Source organism: Gekko japonicus, unplaced genomic scaffold, assembly GCF_001447785.1.
Source record: "Gekko japonicus isolate JY-2015 unplaced genomic scaffold, Gekko_japonicus_V1.1 scaffold2647, whole genome shotgun sequence".
Classification (NCBI taxonomy): domain Eukaryota; kingdom Metazoa; phylum Chordata; class Lepidosauria; order Squamata; family Gekkonidae; genus Gekko; species Gekko japonicus.
In genome coordinates, this window is record NW_015169865.1 from 4,878 (window position 1) to 18,172 (window position 13,295).

The 13,295-nt window shown below is 48.8% G+C and overlaps 1 protein-coding gene across 3 annotated transcripts in view; it reads left to right on the forward strand.

Moving 5' to 3' along the window:
* LRRC8A (leucine-rich repeat containing 8 family member A) overlaps positions 1-13,295 on the forward strand; it is a 58,003-nt gene that overhangs the window by 3,317 nt on the left and 41,391 nt on the right. The window contains exons 1-2 of one of the 3 annotated variants that reach the window (XM_015417424.1): positions 1,102-1,136; positions 7,819-7,944. The gene's annotated coding sequence lies outside the window, so the exon portion shown is untranslated. Of the gene's footprint in view, positions 1-1,101; positions 1,137-7,818; positions 8,000-13,295 lie in introns of those variants that run through there. The other 2 variants (XM_015417423.1, XM_015417425.1) reach the window with 2 other exon arrangements.

The following is a 13,295-nucleotide window of genomic DNA, read 5'->3' on the forward strand; positions in this document are numbered from 1 at the left end:
CAACTATATTAAAAAAAAATAGCCTACCTGGAGAAATAGTGGTCAAGTTTTCAAGAAGACAAACCAGAGATGCCATTTTAAAAGCAACATCAGCAACTCCACTGAAAATGGGAAATTAACTATTAAAACTTTAAAGGATATTCCATTTGAAATTAGACAAAAGAGGAAAAATTACAAGGAATTAATTTATTTTCTTCAAACGAATGGAATATTGTACAGATGGGCGGTTCCGGAGGGTTTCATCTTTAAGATCAACGGTAGAAGGGAGAAGATAGACTCCACTTTTAAAGCTAAAGAATTTTTGAAACGTCAGCTGGGGACAGATGATGAGTCTAAGGAGGGAGAATCGAAGTCGAGTGACTCTGCTACCTTGGGAACGGAAGAGGATTCTGCAGCAGAAAAGGGTGCAGGACCTGCCAGAGTGGTATACGATTTTAGAGACAGAAAGCCGAAGTAAAGGCAGAAGGACTTGGAAAATGGCCTTTTGAAGCAAAGAATAAGATGATCAGAGACTTCTCTCATAACAACTAACAAAATAACATACAAGAAGCGAATTGTTATAAGCAAGAACTCAACGAGTATATTGTGATAATAAAACTAATGGTACTAACATATTTACTATCAGTGAAAAGATCTTCTCTTGGGGTTTTAGTCTAGTGTGGTTTGCTTTTCTTTATCCCTAGTTGTAGTCCCTCCCCTATATTTCTTTGTAGTTTGTAGTATATGCAAAATAAAAAATATCCCTACGGGGATTAAAAAAAAAGATAAAAGGAGGCTGTACAAGTTGGGGAATGGGACCAGATCATTCTCCAAGCCCTGCCTTGGAAACTTATTGTGCTAACAGGGGAGCAGCGAATGCAAATTTGAGAGGGAGTGAGAATTGCAATAAAAACGGAAAGATTCCGAGGGACAGAGGCTGCGAAGAAGCCAACTCTGCCTGTGCTTCAAGACCGGGCTGTCTTTTAAGGGAGAAATTCTTTCAAAGTCTGTGGGCGGGGGACGGGACACCCTCTGGCACACTTGTTGCCGGAAACTTCAGGGGCTGCTGAGCAAGCGAAGGGAAGTGGGAGCTGGGGGAGGACTGAAAGTTGGCTGGGGACATGATAGGAAGCGGCTTGGCTGATGCATGCGGACCGGTGAGTCAGGCTGTGAGCCAGCCGCAAGCAGGCTGGAGAAGGGAGTGTGGGAGCCGGGACTATGGTAAAAAGGTAAAGGTTCCCTTGCTCGAAAGCCAGTCGAATCCGACTCTAGGGTTGCAGCGCTCATCTTCGTTTCAAAGGCCGGCATGACTAAACACCAAGGCGCACGGGACGCTGTTACCTTCCCACCGAAGTGGTACCTATTTAACTACTTGCAATTTCTTGCTTTCGAACTGCTAGGTTGGCAGGAGCTGGGGCCAGAGACGGGCGCTCACTCCATCATGCGGCACACTCTGGTCTCGAACTGCTGAACTACCGACCTTCCACAGCCTGCAGTTCAGTGTCTTGACCACTTGAGCCACCACAGCTACTAGTTACTAGTCCCTGTTTATTTGTTTGTTTGTGGGAGGGGTTTCCTCACAGGGCTGGAGCAGTAAAAGGGGGCAACCGAGAAGGCACGTGGAGGGGTTGCCTGAAGAGAGGGCCCGTGGAGGTCAGTTGGCCAAGTGGGGGTGCAACTAGAGGGGCAGACCAGGGAGAAACGAGGAGTAAGAAGGGGAAAGGAGACGTCTGCAGGAGGAAGGCAGGGTGGAAAAGGCAAAGATCAGGGTGTGGGAACGGAGGACACAGGCAGGAAAGGGTTTGGAGCCTGTGGGGGACTTTGTGGAGGGAGTGGCTGAATTTCTGCTATTAAATCTGTCTCTTCCCTCCCCAGCACCGGATCTCTCTTGCTCTGAAGTGTTAACAGTGGTGTCTGGTGTTGCCAGATGCCTTTGGCTGTCTCCTGCCTTTTGGGTTTGGTTCGCCTGGGCCTGCCAGCCCTGGGGGGAGTGGTTGCTGCAACAACCGAGTTTGTGTTATGTGTGTTGCAGAGGCTTTGTCTCTCTTAAGGGTTGTGGAGTTTTTCCGCTTACGCAGAGAGAGAGAGAGAGTCATCTGGGGTTACTACCTCCTTGCAGTGCGGGGGAAGGAAAATAAACTGCATACACAAGCGGGACACCAGTTGTGGCAATTCCAGGAAGCTGGCTTCAGGCAGGGATGGATGACATGCAGGACCTGCCTGCCTTTCTTGAGATTAGCACTGAGCGCTTGATTTTTGTCTCTCGCGGCTAGTCAAGAAGAAGTGGCTGAGGAATCCTGCATCTTTATCCTTTTTTGGAACTGTGTGTCTTGGGGTTTGGCTGCTATCAAATGTACCTCCCTTTTGGGTGTTTCACCAGGAGGAAAAAAGGAAACCCAGTCCAGTGAGAAAGTATTGTTATAATAACTTGGGATACAGGCATAAGCTTCATAGGTTTATAAAAGATGGTGTGATGAGAGTGGTTTCTCTGTCCCCGGTGACGTTAGGCCAGGAGGAAGTTGCTCTATAATGTCCTTATGTTCGAGGCAGACAAAAGAAACTACTTGTCTGGACAGCACGGAAGATGTTCTGTCACAGGGTGTGGTGGCTTTGAAAGGGGGTTAGGCAATTTTGCAAAGGATAAGCCTGTTGATGACTCTGAGCCAAGTCAGCCAAATGGGGAACCCTCCATGTTCAGAGGCAGTCTATCTCTGATCAACAAGTGCCGGGGAGGGCTGTTGGTTCCCCCGCTGTTGAGCTTCCCAGAAGCATCCTGGTTTAGAAATGAGGCATGTCCAGCAGAGCCCTTTCTGTCTGTCGTAGAGTTTTAAATAAAGGCCTCGTCAGTGCATCTGTTTTAGCCATCGTTGATAGGATGCACAGTAGCGTGCTTGATTTGTAGCCTGACCTGACCGAAAGTCTCGGGGTGGGTAATGATGCCTTCTTAGGCCTCATTCTCACGTGCAAGAGAGTGCGGTCATGAGAGGGCGGAGGCATCAAGCAGTAGAATAGATCACTTCAGCTGGTGGGTTCCAGCTCTGAATGGCCCCACTGGTGGATGTCCTGACGGTACCTGGATTTTGGCCACTCTGTGACACGGAGGATTGGACTGGGTGGGCCACTGGCCTGATCTAACACGGCTTCTCTCTTACGTCCATAGACAATTATTTATTTATATCTCCTGACTTTCTAACCAGTATGGCGGATTGCTCTGATGCACTCAAGGTCCACAGACTTTTAAAAGATCTCGGTCCCGACACCACTGAGAAGGTGGCTACGTTTCTCTGTTTGGCTTTAAAGCTGCGCCAAAGGTTCCTAGAGATAGAACATCCTTATCAGCTCCTAATTGCACAATATCGAGTCATAGATTTTTGTAGGTGTTTTAACTGTTTCCTGAAATTGTATAACTTGTACTGCTATTTTATGCCAATAAAGGCTAACTTGAACTTGAATCTCCTGCCTTTCCTTGTGATTCAAGGAGACTTAACAATGATAAGTTATTTATTTATTTATTTATTGGTTTTTTACCCCGCCCTTCCAGCAGAGCCGGCTCAGGGTGGCTTACTCAATCAGTATAAAACACTGCAATGTGACATTGTTGAAACTGCTCTGGGCAAAACACAGCACGCATCCCACTCTGCCCCCCACTGCAGGAAACTTAATAACTTTGGTAGGAACCTCTGATGCTATGACATCTGTGATTCCCAGCTACCAAGCCTGCTTCTTATGGTACCAGCTTTTTCTGTGGGAGAAAATCTTCCTGGCCCATTAGTTACAACTGATGTCCCTTACATTTAGGGGAAAGCTCTTTGAATTACAAAGCAACAGATCCTCACTACCATGTCGCTGGAACTTGTTGTTGTTGTTCAGTCGCACAGTCGAGTCCGACTCTTTGCGACCCCATGGACCAGATCACACCAGGCCTTCCTGTCTTCCGCCATCCTCTGAAGTTGGCTCAATTTCATGTTCATTGCATCGATGACACTGTCTAACCATCTCATCCTTTGCCGGCCCCATCTTCTTTGACCTTCAGTCTTTCCCAGCATCAGGGTCTTCTCCAGGGAGTGCTCCCTTCTCATTGGGTGGCCACAGTATTTGAGCTTCAGTTTCATTATCTGGCCTTCCAGGGAACAGTCAGGGTTGGTTTCTTTTAGGATTGACTGATTGGATCTCCTTGCAGTCCAAGGGACTCCCAAGTGTCTTCTCCAGCACCATAGTTCAAAAGAATCTATTCTTCTGCGCTCACTGAAACTGGGGGGAGGCAAATGGCCTCTGCCCTAGCTCTCTGTCACTATACCTAGTTATGGTCTTCTGCTCTGGCCTCAGATGTCAGGGTTAGAACTGAAGACCTTCCTTTTGACATTTTGAGTTTAAAACCGGTTTGTTTGTTTTTTACTTTGCCATCGAGTTGCAGTCAGCCTATGGCGACCCACAGGGCTTCCAAGGCAAGAGACATTCAGAGGTGGTTTGCTGTCGCCTTCCTTGGAGCAGCGAACCTGGAGGTCCTTGGTGGTCTCCCATCCACATGCGGACCAAGACGAGTCTGGGTTATTCATGTCAGGGCAAGATGCCCGCCAGTTCATACCCTCTTGAAAAGTCCTGGTAAACAGGCGGGCCTTGCAGTGCCTTCCGAAGATCTCCAAGGATCTCCAAAGAGCAGGAGCCGCAATAGAAAAGGCCTCGGGCCTTGGCCAATGCCAGACAAGCCCAAGTGGTGGGATAGCCAGCAGATGGCTGCCTGGTGATGCACAGGGACTTAGGGAATGGAAATCCTTGCAGATGGAAAGCCAGCGTGGCAGGGAGAAAGGCATGACACTTCCTCAGCACTTTTGCACTGCAGGTTTCTTTTTGTAGGGAGTTTTTACCATAGGGGAGCATTCCAGTGTGCGTGAGCATTCATGATCCTCCATCCTGCCGCCTCGGGCCATTCCTGCATCATTCAGCACCTCATACCTTTGCATGCACGAGGCAGGCCCAAATCGGTTATTCGGTGGCACGTTAGGTTTGTGCCGTTGACTTGAATGGAATGTGAGTTCGCCGGGGCCACACCTGCAGCCGCCTGGCATGGTTTGTGGCCTCACCTGCAGCTACGGCTAAAAGACCGGTTGGAGAACTGTAATTAAAGGTTCTTGCAGCTATTAAAACTCGTCCCACGTGTCACATTAGCCCCATTAGGACAAATAACTCTGCTACCAAAGGTCTTCAGTGGTGGTGGTAAGGGACTAATTTCTCAGTTCCTGTGGGGAAAGTCGTTGGGTGAGTTTGGCTGACTCTTTGGGCTGAGCTGATTTGCCGCTCTTGGGGGGGGGGGTTGGGTTTGAATAGCATGACCAGTGAAACTGGTCAGTTTTTTTGTCCCCCCCCCCTTCTCTCAAGCATGTGGTTTGGCTTGCTTGTCAGAGTCATCTACTTGGGGCTACCCTTGAAGAGTTTTCGGAGGCTGCAGTGAGTACAGACTGCTGCAGCCAAACTACTAGTTGGGGCCAGCTATTAGGAGCATGTGACCCCAATACTACAGCAATCGCACTGGCTACCGATCCACTCCCAAACCTAATTCAGGGTGCAGGTTTTGACTTTTGAAGCCCTACGTGGCTTGGGGCCTGGGTTGCTGAAGGACCCTCTTCTTCCTGTCCGAGGGAGGCCCCTCTGACTGTCCCAGCAATCAAAACATCACGTTTGATAGGTACACAAGCGAGATCCTTTTCAGTGGCTGCCCAGGAACATGTGCCTGGTCCCCTCCCTTTCAGTCCTTAGGAGGCAGTTGAAGATGGTTTGGTTAAGCTTACTAGCAGTCCTGAATTGTGATTTTGAATTTTTTGTTTTTATGTATTTTGTTTGGTGTATTTTATCTGTGTTGTAAGCAGTGCCCCCTCTAAGCTGTGGAGTCCTGTGAGCAAAGATTCTACTTTGTGAGCTGCTGGCATTAAAGTTGCAAGCGAGCCATTTGGCTCCTGCATAAATTAGTCTGCTCTGGAGCCCTCCTTCCTGAGCGAAGGCAAAAATCTGTGAGCCGGGGGCTAAAAAACTGAGCTAGCTCACCCTAACTCAGCTTAGGGGGAACACTAGTTGTAAGCCTCCTGGAGCTCTGCAAGGAAGAAAAGCAGGTCATGAATGTTTTTAATATATTAATCAAGCAAACGGTATCCACAATCACCTTTTTGTCGCCCCCGTATGGCAGCCTGAGAAATAAGCCCACAAGCTGTTGACGCAGCATACCTGGTATTCCTCATCAATGACTTGAAAAGGGGAAGAACCATCCATCTGTTACGTTTTCTTGCCTGGTCACCTGGAGGTGACTCTTTCTCACAATAGGTGACCAGGCAGGTTCCTGTTTACAAGCGTGACACAGGGCACCACCCACACTAGATTGGACGATTGACTCTTGTGGTGGCAGAAGATCGATGGAATTGTTTTTTAGTTAGGGGTTTCAGAAGCAGTAGCCATGTGGTTGCTTCCCGTTTTCTCTGTGTGTTTTGATTCTTTCTCATCTGGGAACTTAAATGCGATTTGCCGGGGTTTATTTTAATTGTCTTTAGAAATGAGAGCAGCGATGATCCTGGATGAGGAGAAGGACGGATAGGAGGTGCCCAATTAGAAACGTAGCATAGCTTCATAGATATCAGAAAATTGCCAAACCATTACACCTGATTAATGTCTGGGATTCCATTTTGGTTGAATTTAGGTATTTTTTCCTCCATTTCCCCCCCAGTTGGGGACCAACAGTGGCTTACAACCAGGGGTCATTTTGTTGAAAAAGAGGTGCAGGAGCTCATTAGCATAACTCATTAGCATAACTTATTTGCATATGCCACACCCCCTGGCATCACCGGAAGTGTGTCAGAAGGCAACACCCACCGCTCAGGCTCCTCTGGACTGTTTTGGATTGCTAGCTATTGGGGGGGGGGGAACGTGCAGGTCTGCCCTCGCAGAGGAGGGAGAGCTTGTACCTGAAGGTGGGCCGGGGGGGGGGGGCCTCTGCAACTTACCTGGCTGCTTCTTGCTCCTCGTGGCCCGACTGAGGGCTGTTGGGAGCAGGGGGCAGGGCTTGTTGCATGTGCTCGCCCCCTGGCCTCACTTCCGGAGCTCCGCTCCTGTGCTCTCCCGCAGGAAATGACCCCTGCTTACAACAGTGTTTTCTCCTCCTACATTTTGTCTTCACAAACAACAACAACCTGGTGAGGGCACTTAGACTTATGAGAATCTGTGACTGGCCCAAGGTCACCCAGCGAGCTTCGCTGTCTGAGCAGTGGCTTCAGCCTGGGTGGTCCAGAATCCTCATCCAACGCTCTGACCACTGCTCCACACTGGCTCTTAGTTAATGGAAGGAAGTTTGAGTCCAGTGGCACTTTTAAGACCAACAGAGTTTTATTCAACACGGCTACCCACCTGAATCTATCTTAGTTAACGGATTTGAGGGAAACAGTATCAAACCTTCAGGAGGTTTTAAGCTTTAAAATGCTTCCCGTCCTCTCTTCTCCAAACTTCCAACCCAAAAAGAAGTGAAGGGTGTCACCTCCCAGCCGGTCGGCTTTATTGCCTCCCCCCTCCGCACGGCAAAGGGGGTAGTTCCAAAATAAGTCCTTGCTCCCCTGTTACCGGCTTTTGCTGCTCCTTCACTCCCCCAGTCATAGTGACAGAAGCTGCAACGTCTGTTACAAGGATAATGAACTTTTTTGCACACTTAAAATATATATATATTTGGGTGAAAATGGATCTTGTCGCTCTGCTCTTGGCAACGGCGGCTGCTTCCGGGCTCCGTGTCTGTGTACCTCCACCAAGCATTTCAGGTGAATCCCACCCCTGCAGCGTTTGCGAGTCAATATTGTGTGTTTCTTTCAGGGAAGCTGCTCCCATGGCTCCTGGGGAATGCGTCCCTTCAGCACCCGCTCAGGATCCAGCTCTTGGAGACAACGTCCATCGGCAGCACAGAGGCCTGAAGTGCAGATAGCAGAAGCCAGCCACAGGGTGAGGGGCCTGTGTTCCTATTCCTAAGGGGCAGCTGGGGGAGACAATGTCCTTGGTAATGCTGCTTTTGTTTTATTTCCTGCAAAAGTAGGGAGGGGAGGCCAAGTGGAAAAAGCCCGCAGGGCAAAAAGAAGGAAGCCAAGGGGGGGGGAAGAAGACACATTCCTGCATCTCATTACCGCTCAGGCATGACTCGCATCTGAAATGAGTCTTGAGCAATGCTCCCTCTAAGCTATGGAGTCCTGGGAGCAAAGATTCTACTTTGTGAGCTACTGGAAGTAGGGTTGCCAAGTGTATCTTCGCCGGGAACGGGGGGGGGCTCCTGGACGGCGTCTTGTGCGCGTGCGCACGCCGCACGCACGTCACCCAGAAGTGACGGGAGGACGCCAGGCACGCTGGGAGCGGGGCCACGGCCATACAAGGGAAAACCACGCCCCCAGCGTGCCCGGCGTGCCCAGGTCACTTCCTGGTGACGCGCACGCGGGGGTGGGGTTCCCCCCAGGGCCCGATTCCGTGGCGGTGGAAATCGGGTCTCCAAAGCGGGGGTTTACCCGCCCCCCGCCCCCACTTGGCAGCCCTAACTGGAAGTAAAGTTGTGAGTAAGCGATTTGGCTACCACATAAATTAGTCTGCTCTGGAGCCATCTTTTCTGAGCTAAGGCAAAAATCTGTGAGCCAGAGGCTAAACAACTGTGAACTAGCCCACACTGACTCAGCTTAGAGGGAACGCTGATCTGGAGGACGGCAGGATGTTTGCTTGGGCTGCCTGGAGGGGGGCTTCCCCCAGGCCAAGAGGTGAGGGGCACTTTCAGCCCTTGGTGCTGGGCTTGGGAGCCCCTCCCCCAAGTTGCCCCGCCTCCGTACCCTTTACTGGGTGTCACTGATGTCCCCTTCCTCTCGAGAACGTCCATGTTGCTCCAGCAGTCTGTCCTCAGATTTTCCCTTTTTGGTTTTTTTAAATTGACAGTAATAATACAGCGCTGAACTTCTGAGCAGTAGATGCTGACCCCCGACCCCCCGCTTGGAGCTTCTTCTTGGGAGGGAATAGCGATGCAGCTGTCATCCTTTTTGTATTTCCTCCGGGGGTCTTTTCTTGTCTTCCTTTCCCCTTTCTGTTGCTCCCTCTTGGGGCCACGGCCCCTGCCCCTCTCCAAGGGACGTCTCAGCCTTATATTTTCAAAAGTAATGGGGTCATGATTCAATTAAAGCGTTGACTTAATTAACCAATTGCAGGTTCTCTATTCAACCTCCCTGATGGACACTCTGGTAACAGGACACCATTCTGTTTTGGAAGTGGATCTATTGCTCTCATACCTATTGGAGGCAGGAGAGGTCTAACAGTCTGCTTTTTGCGAATAACTGACGACCCACTCACAAACGGCCAATTAGCTTTCCTTGGACCTGTAGTTGTGCCTGGGTTTCTAGGTGCTGCCTAACTGGACTGGGAATTAAAAACTGCTCCTTAATAACTATTACCTGTGGCAAAGGATCATCTCTCCTTGTTGCATGGGGAATGTTATCGCCTGGTGGGAAATGCATATTGTAACAAAGTTGGTCTGTTGCCCCTCCCGTATTGAGATGCTGGATCAACAGCTTTCAAGTGTCTGGCCTTGAAGAACTCCTTTCTGCACTGAGTGGTCTGCAGAGAAACCCTGTGTACGGCAGAGGACAACGGGACATGTTTTGTAAAATGTTTTTATATCATGTCTTTCTCCCCACTGGGGACCCAAAGCAGCTTACGACATTTCAGAGTTTTGGCTTTGACATTTAAGGCCTTGACGGGTCTGGGACCAACATATCTACAGGACCGCCTCCTCCGGTTATACCCCCAGGAGAGCGCTCTGCTCTTCACAGAACACCCTGCTGGGGGTCCTCAGCCCCTGAGAGATCCGGCGGTCCTCAAGCAGGGCCTTCTCAGCCCAGGCCCCGACCTGGTGGAACTCTCTGCCAAATAAAGTCAAAGTCAAATACCTTTTATTGGCATACAATATTAGAAAAAAAGCGATTCCCAGTATTAACACAATCCAGTAGAAATTATAAAAATAGATAATTGTGGTAAACCGTTCCAAGGATATGTCAGGCCTATAACATACCTCAAGTTGTCACAAGCTAGATTTGACCATACAGAAGATAGCTGAATCGTAAAATAAATTGAATTCTAAACTTTTAAACTTAAGGGGGGTTTTGTGGGTTTTTTAAAAAATTATAATTTAAGAATCATTAATATGATCAGGATCATTCTTCCGTTTTATAAAACCATGAAGAAACTTAGCAGTCAGTTCAATGATCTCCGGGTCTCTGCCAAATAACATCAGGGCCCTGTGGGACTTTATGCCATTCCGCAGGGCCTGCCAGGCCGGGCTTTTCCACCAGGCGTTTCGTTGAGGACAGCGATGGCTCACACTGTGGCTGGCACCCTTCCTGGATCTCTGTCCCCTGAAGGATTTGACACCTCTAATTCCTCCCGCCCGTACGCATGAGGTAACACAGTCCCGATAGTGGGAGGGAATCACAAAATTTCGCCTCTTGGTTTTTAATCCCTGAAGTATATATTTCGATAATGATTCTACGGTTTTATTGCTTTTTAAATTTGTACGTTGCCTAGAGCCCCCACAACTGTGGGGATTAGGTGATTCAAAAATGTAAATAAGTAAATAATTCCCCCCTCCTCCATTTTATCCTCACCACAGCCCTTGTGAGGGTTGGTCAGGCTGAGAGGGCGTGGCTGGCCCAAGATCACCCAGTGAGCTTCCAAGGCAGAGTGGGCATTCGAAGTTGGGTCTTCCAGACACTAGTCTGACGCTCTTAACCACTACACCACACCGGCTCTCCGTTTAGACGTGTTTTAGACTACACACTGGGTTCATTTGCCATTTCCCCCCCAAAATGTGTCAGCCGTTAGCGTTCTTTGGATCGAAGAATCCTTAGAGCTCTTAAGGGGAGGGACCCATGATGATTATTTGAGAGTTTCCAGTCTGGATGAGACCCTCACCTTTTTAGAATGCCGTTTTCTCTTCTCTCTGAATGGTAACAGATAGCCTAGAACTCTTCTCCTTGCAGTATGAGGAAAGGTGGCAGGTTCACGTCACAATTGCTAGACTTTAGAATGCTGGGGACGTTTGTGCTCTAGAACACTCCGGCTCTGAGGAAATCGGAGAGAAATAGGTGAGCGCATGGATCTATTATCCGTGACTTTTTAATTCCACCTTTTCCCAAAGGAACTCAAGGTGGCATGTCTAATTCTGTCCTCCTGCATTGTATCTTCATAATAATACTGCGAGGTGGATGAGGCTGACGGGGCCCGTGAGCTGGCCTGGGATTTGAACTTGGGTCTTCCTGGTCCTGGTTCAACCTCACTACACAACGCTGGCTCAGACAGGCAAGTCTCACCATCGGCATTTCCCCTCCTTCATCAGCTGGTTTTATAACATTCCTTCCTTTGTCGTGTCTTCCAATTGTCTTCCAGGCATTCTAGTTCTTTTTTAAAAAATTTTAACTTTTTATTAATTTTTAACGTGCATACCACAATATATAACAGGTTAACGACAATCAAGAGGGAATAGTGCAAATGATATTTACAAAACAACTGTGTAACAAAACATATTGCATGGCTGAATTGTATTTTAGTCAGTGGTTTTCTCGCAGGAATCTCACTTAAGTTCAAAAATATAGTAGTTTCGTAAAGTGTTCATTTCTCGGAATGATTTCTCCTTCAGCAAGGGCATTCTAGTTCTGATAAAATGCAGAACAGGGCATCAGTAGTCTCTGATTTTTCCAATCACCTCCTGTGCCTTTTTTCCTAGTCATAACTTGTACCATCACTTTGCTCAGGATATCTGTTTTGAAATAAGCAGCAAAGGATTCCGGTAGCTCCTCAAATGTGGTGATGCTTTCATTGGCATTTGTAACCAACGTGTCAGTCTGTTAAGTGGCTGCCACTGTTTTTGCCGCTATGGAGGAACATGAATGGCCTTCTAGAATTACTCTTAAAGGAACATAGTTAGTCTTTACCCTGTTAGCATAGTTAGCATATTGCCTTTACCTTGTGAAGGCGTGGCCATAGTGGATTGAGATTAGAAATGGTCTAGCTAGCCCTTGGATTTATGAAGCTGTCTTCGGTCAAGGTGGGCCTCTGCTCCACCTAGGGATAGGATGCTGTCCTCCTTTTTGAGTGGCAGCGGCTTTCCAGGTTCGGAACCACAGACAGGTCTTTCCCAACATCTGCGCTGGGGCCTGGATAGAATGCCCAGTTAGGCAGTGCCGGAGGGAAGGAGAAGAGCAAAGAAGGTGCATACCTGCAAAGGCTTGGAAGATGCTCACTGTATCTGAGGGCTAGAAGGAATTTTCCCTTGAGGCACCTCAAAGGGACACGGAGGGGTGCCCCAGCTTTTACAGTGTGCCACATGGCCAACTTGGTTGGCCAGTTGGAGGTTTCTTGTGCAGGCCACCTTCGCTCTAGACATGGTGCTTTCTGTAGAAGTTCCCGGCTAGGTGCAGAGAGCGGCATTGCAGCCAGGTGGCTTCTGCAGGCTTCCCACCAATGCATTTCCCTGCCTCTTGTAAGTACCTGTGTTGTCTCTCTGGCTGTGGGACTTCTGACCTTGGCAGCACCTGTGTCCTTCCCGGCTAAAGTGCCGACGCTGGGCTTTGAGCAGGGAACGTGGGATGTGGTGACTCTGTACGTTCATAATTCATAAGCGGGTGCTGTCTGTCTGGTTTGTGGGTTTTTTTGCACTGCATCATTGTGACAAAGGGGCCTTTGGTCATGTTGTAGCTGCAGCATTTCACCCATTTCTTCTTAGGAAACAGAATCCCCTTTCTCCTTGTGTCAGGGGCTTGTGGGCCTTCCACCTGGAATTATCCCATGAAAGGGAGCAGCAGTTGATGTACTTCAAAGCCGCGACTGGCTTTCCTGGGACCTTCTGATTACAAATTGACATGAAAAGAGGTTACCAAAGCACCACCACCACCCACCCTCTCCCTTTTTCTTTTCCCGAGGAACTTTCAGTCTACACCAGTGTTCCCCCTAAGCTGAGTTAGTGTGAGCAAGCTCACAGTTTTTTAGCCTCCCGCTCACCTATTTTTGTCTTAGCTCAGGAAGGATGGCTCCAGAGCAAACTAATTTATGCAGTAGACAAGTCGCTCGCTCACAACTTTGATGCCAGTAGCTCACAGAGTATAATTTTTGCTCACGAGGCTCCACAGCTTAGAGGGAACATTGGTCCACACCAGTGTTCCCTCTAAGTTGAGTTAGTGTGAGCTAGTGCACAGTTTTGTAGCCTCGGGCTCACAGGTTTTTGTCTTCGCTCAGGAAGGATGCCTCCAGAGCAAACTAATTTATGCAGCAGCCAA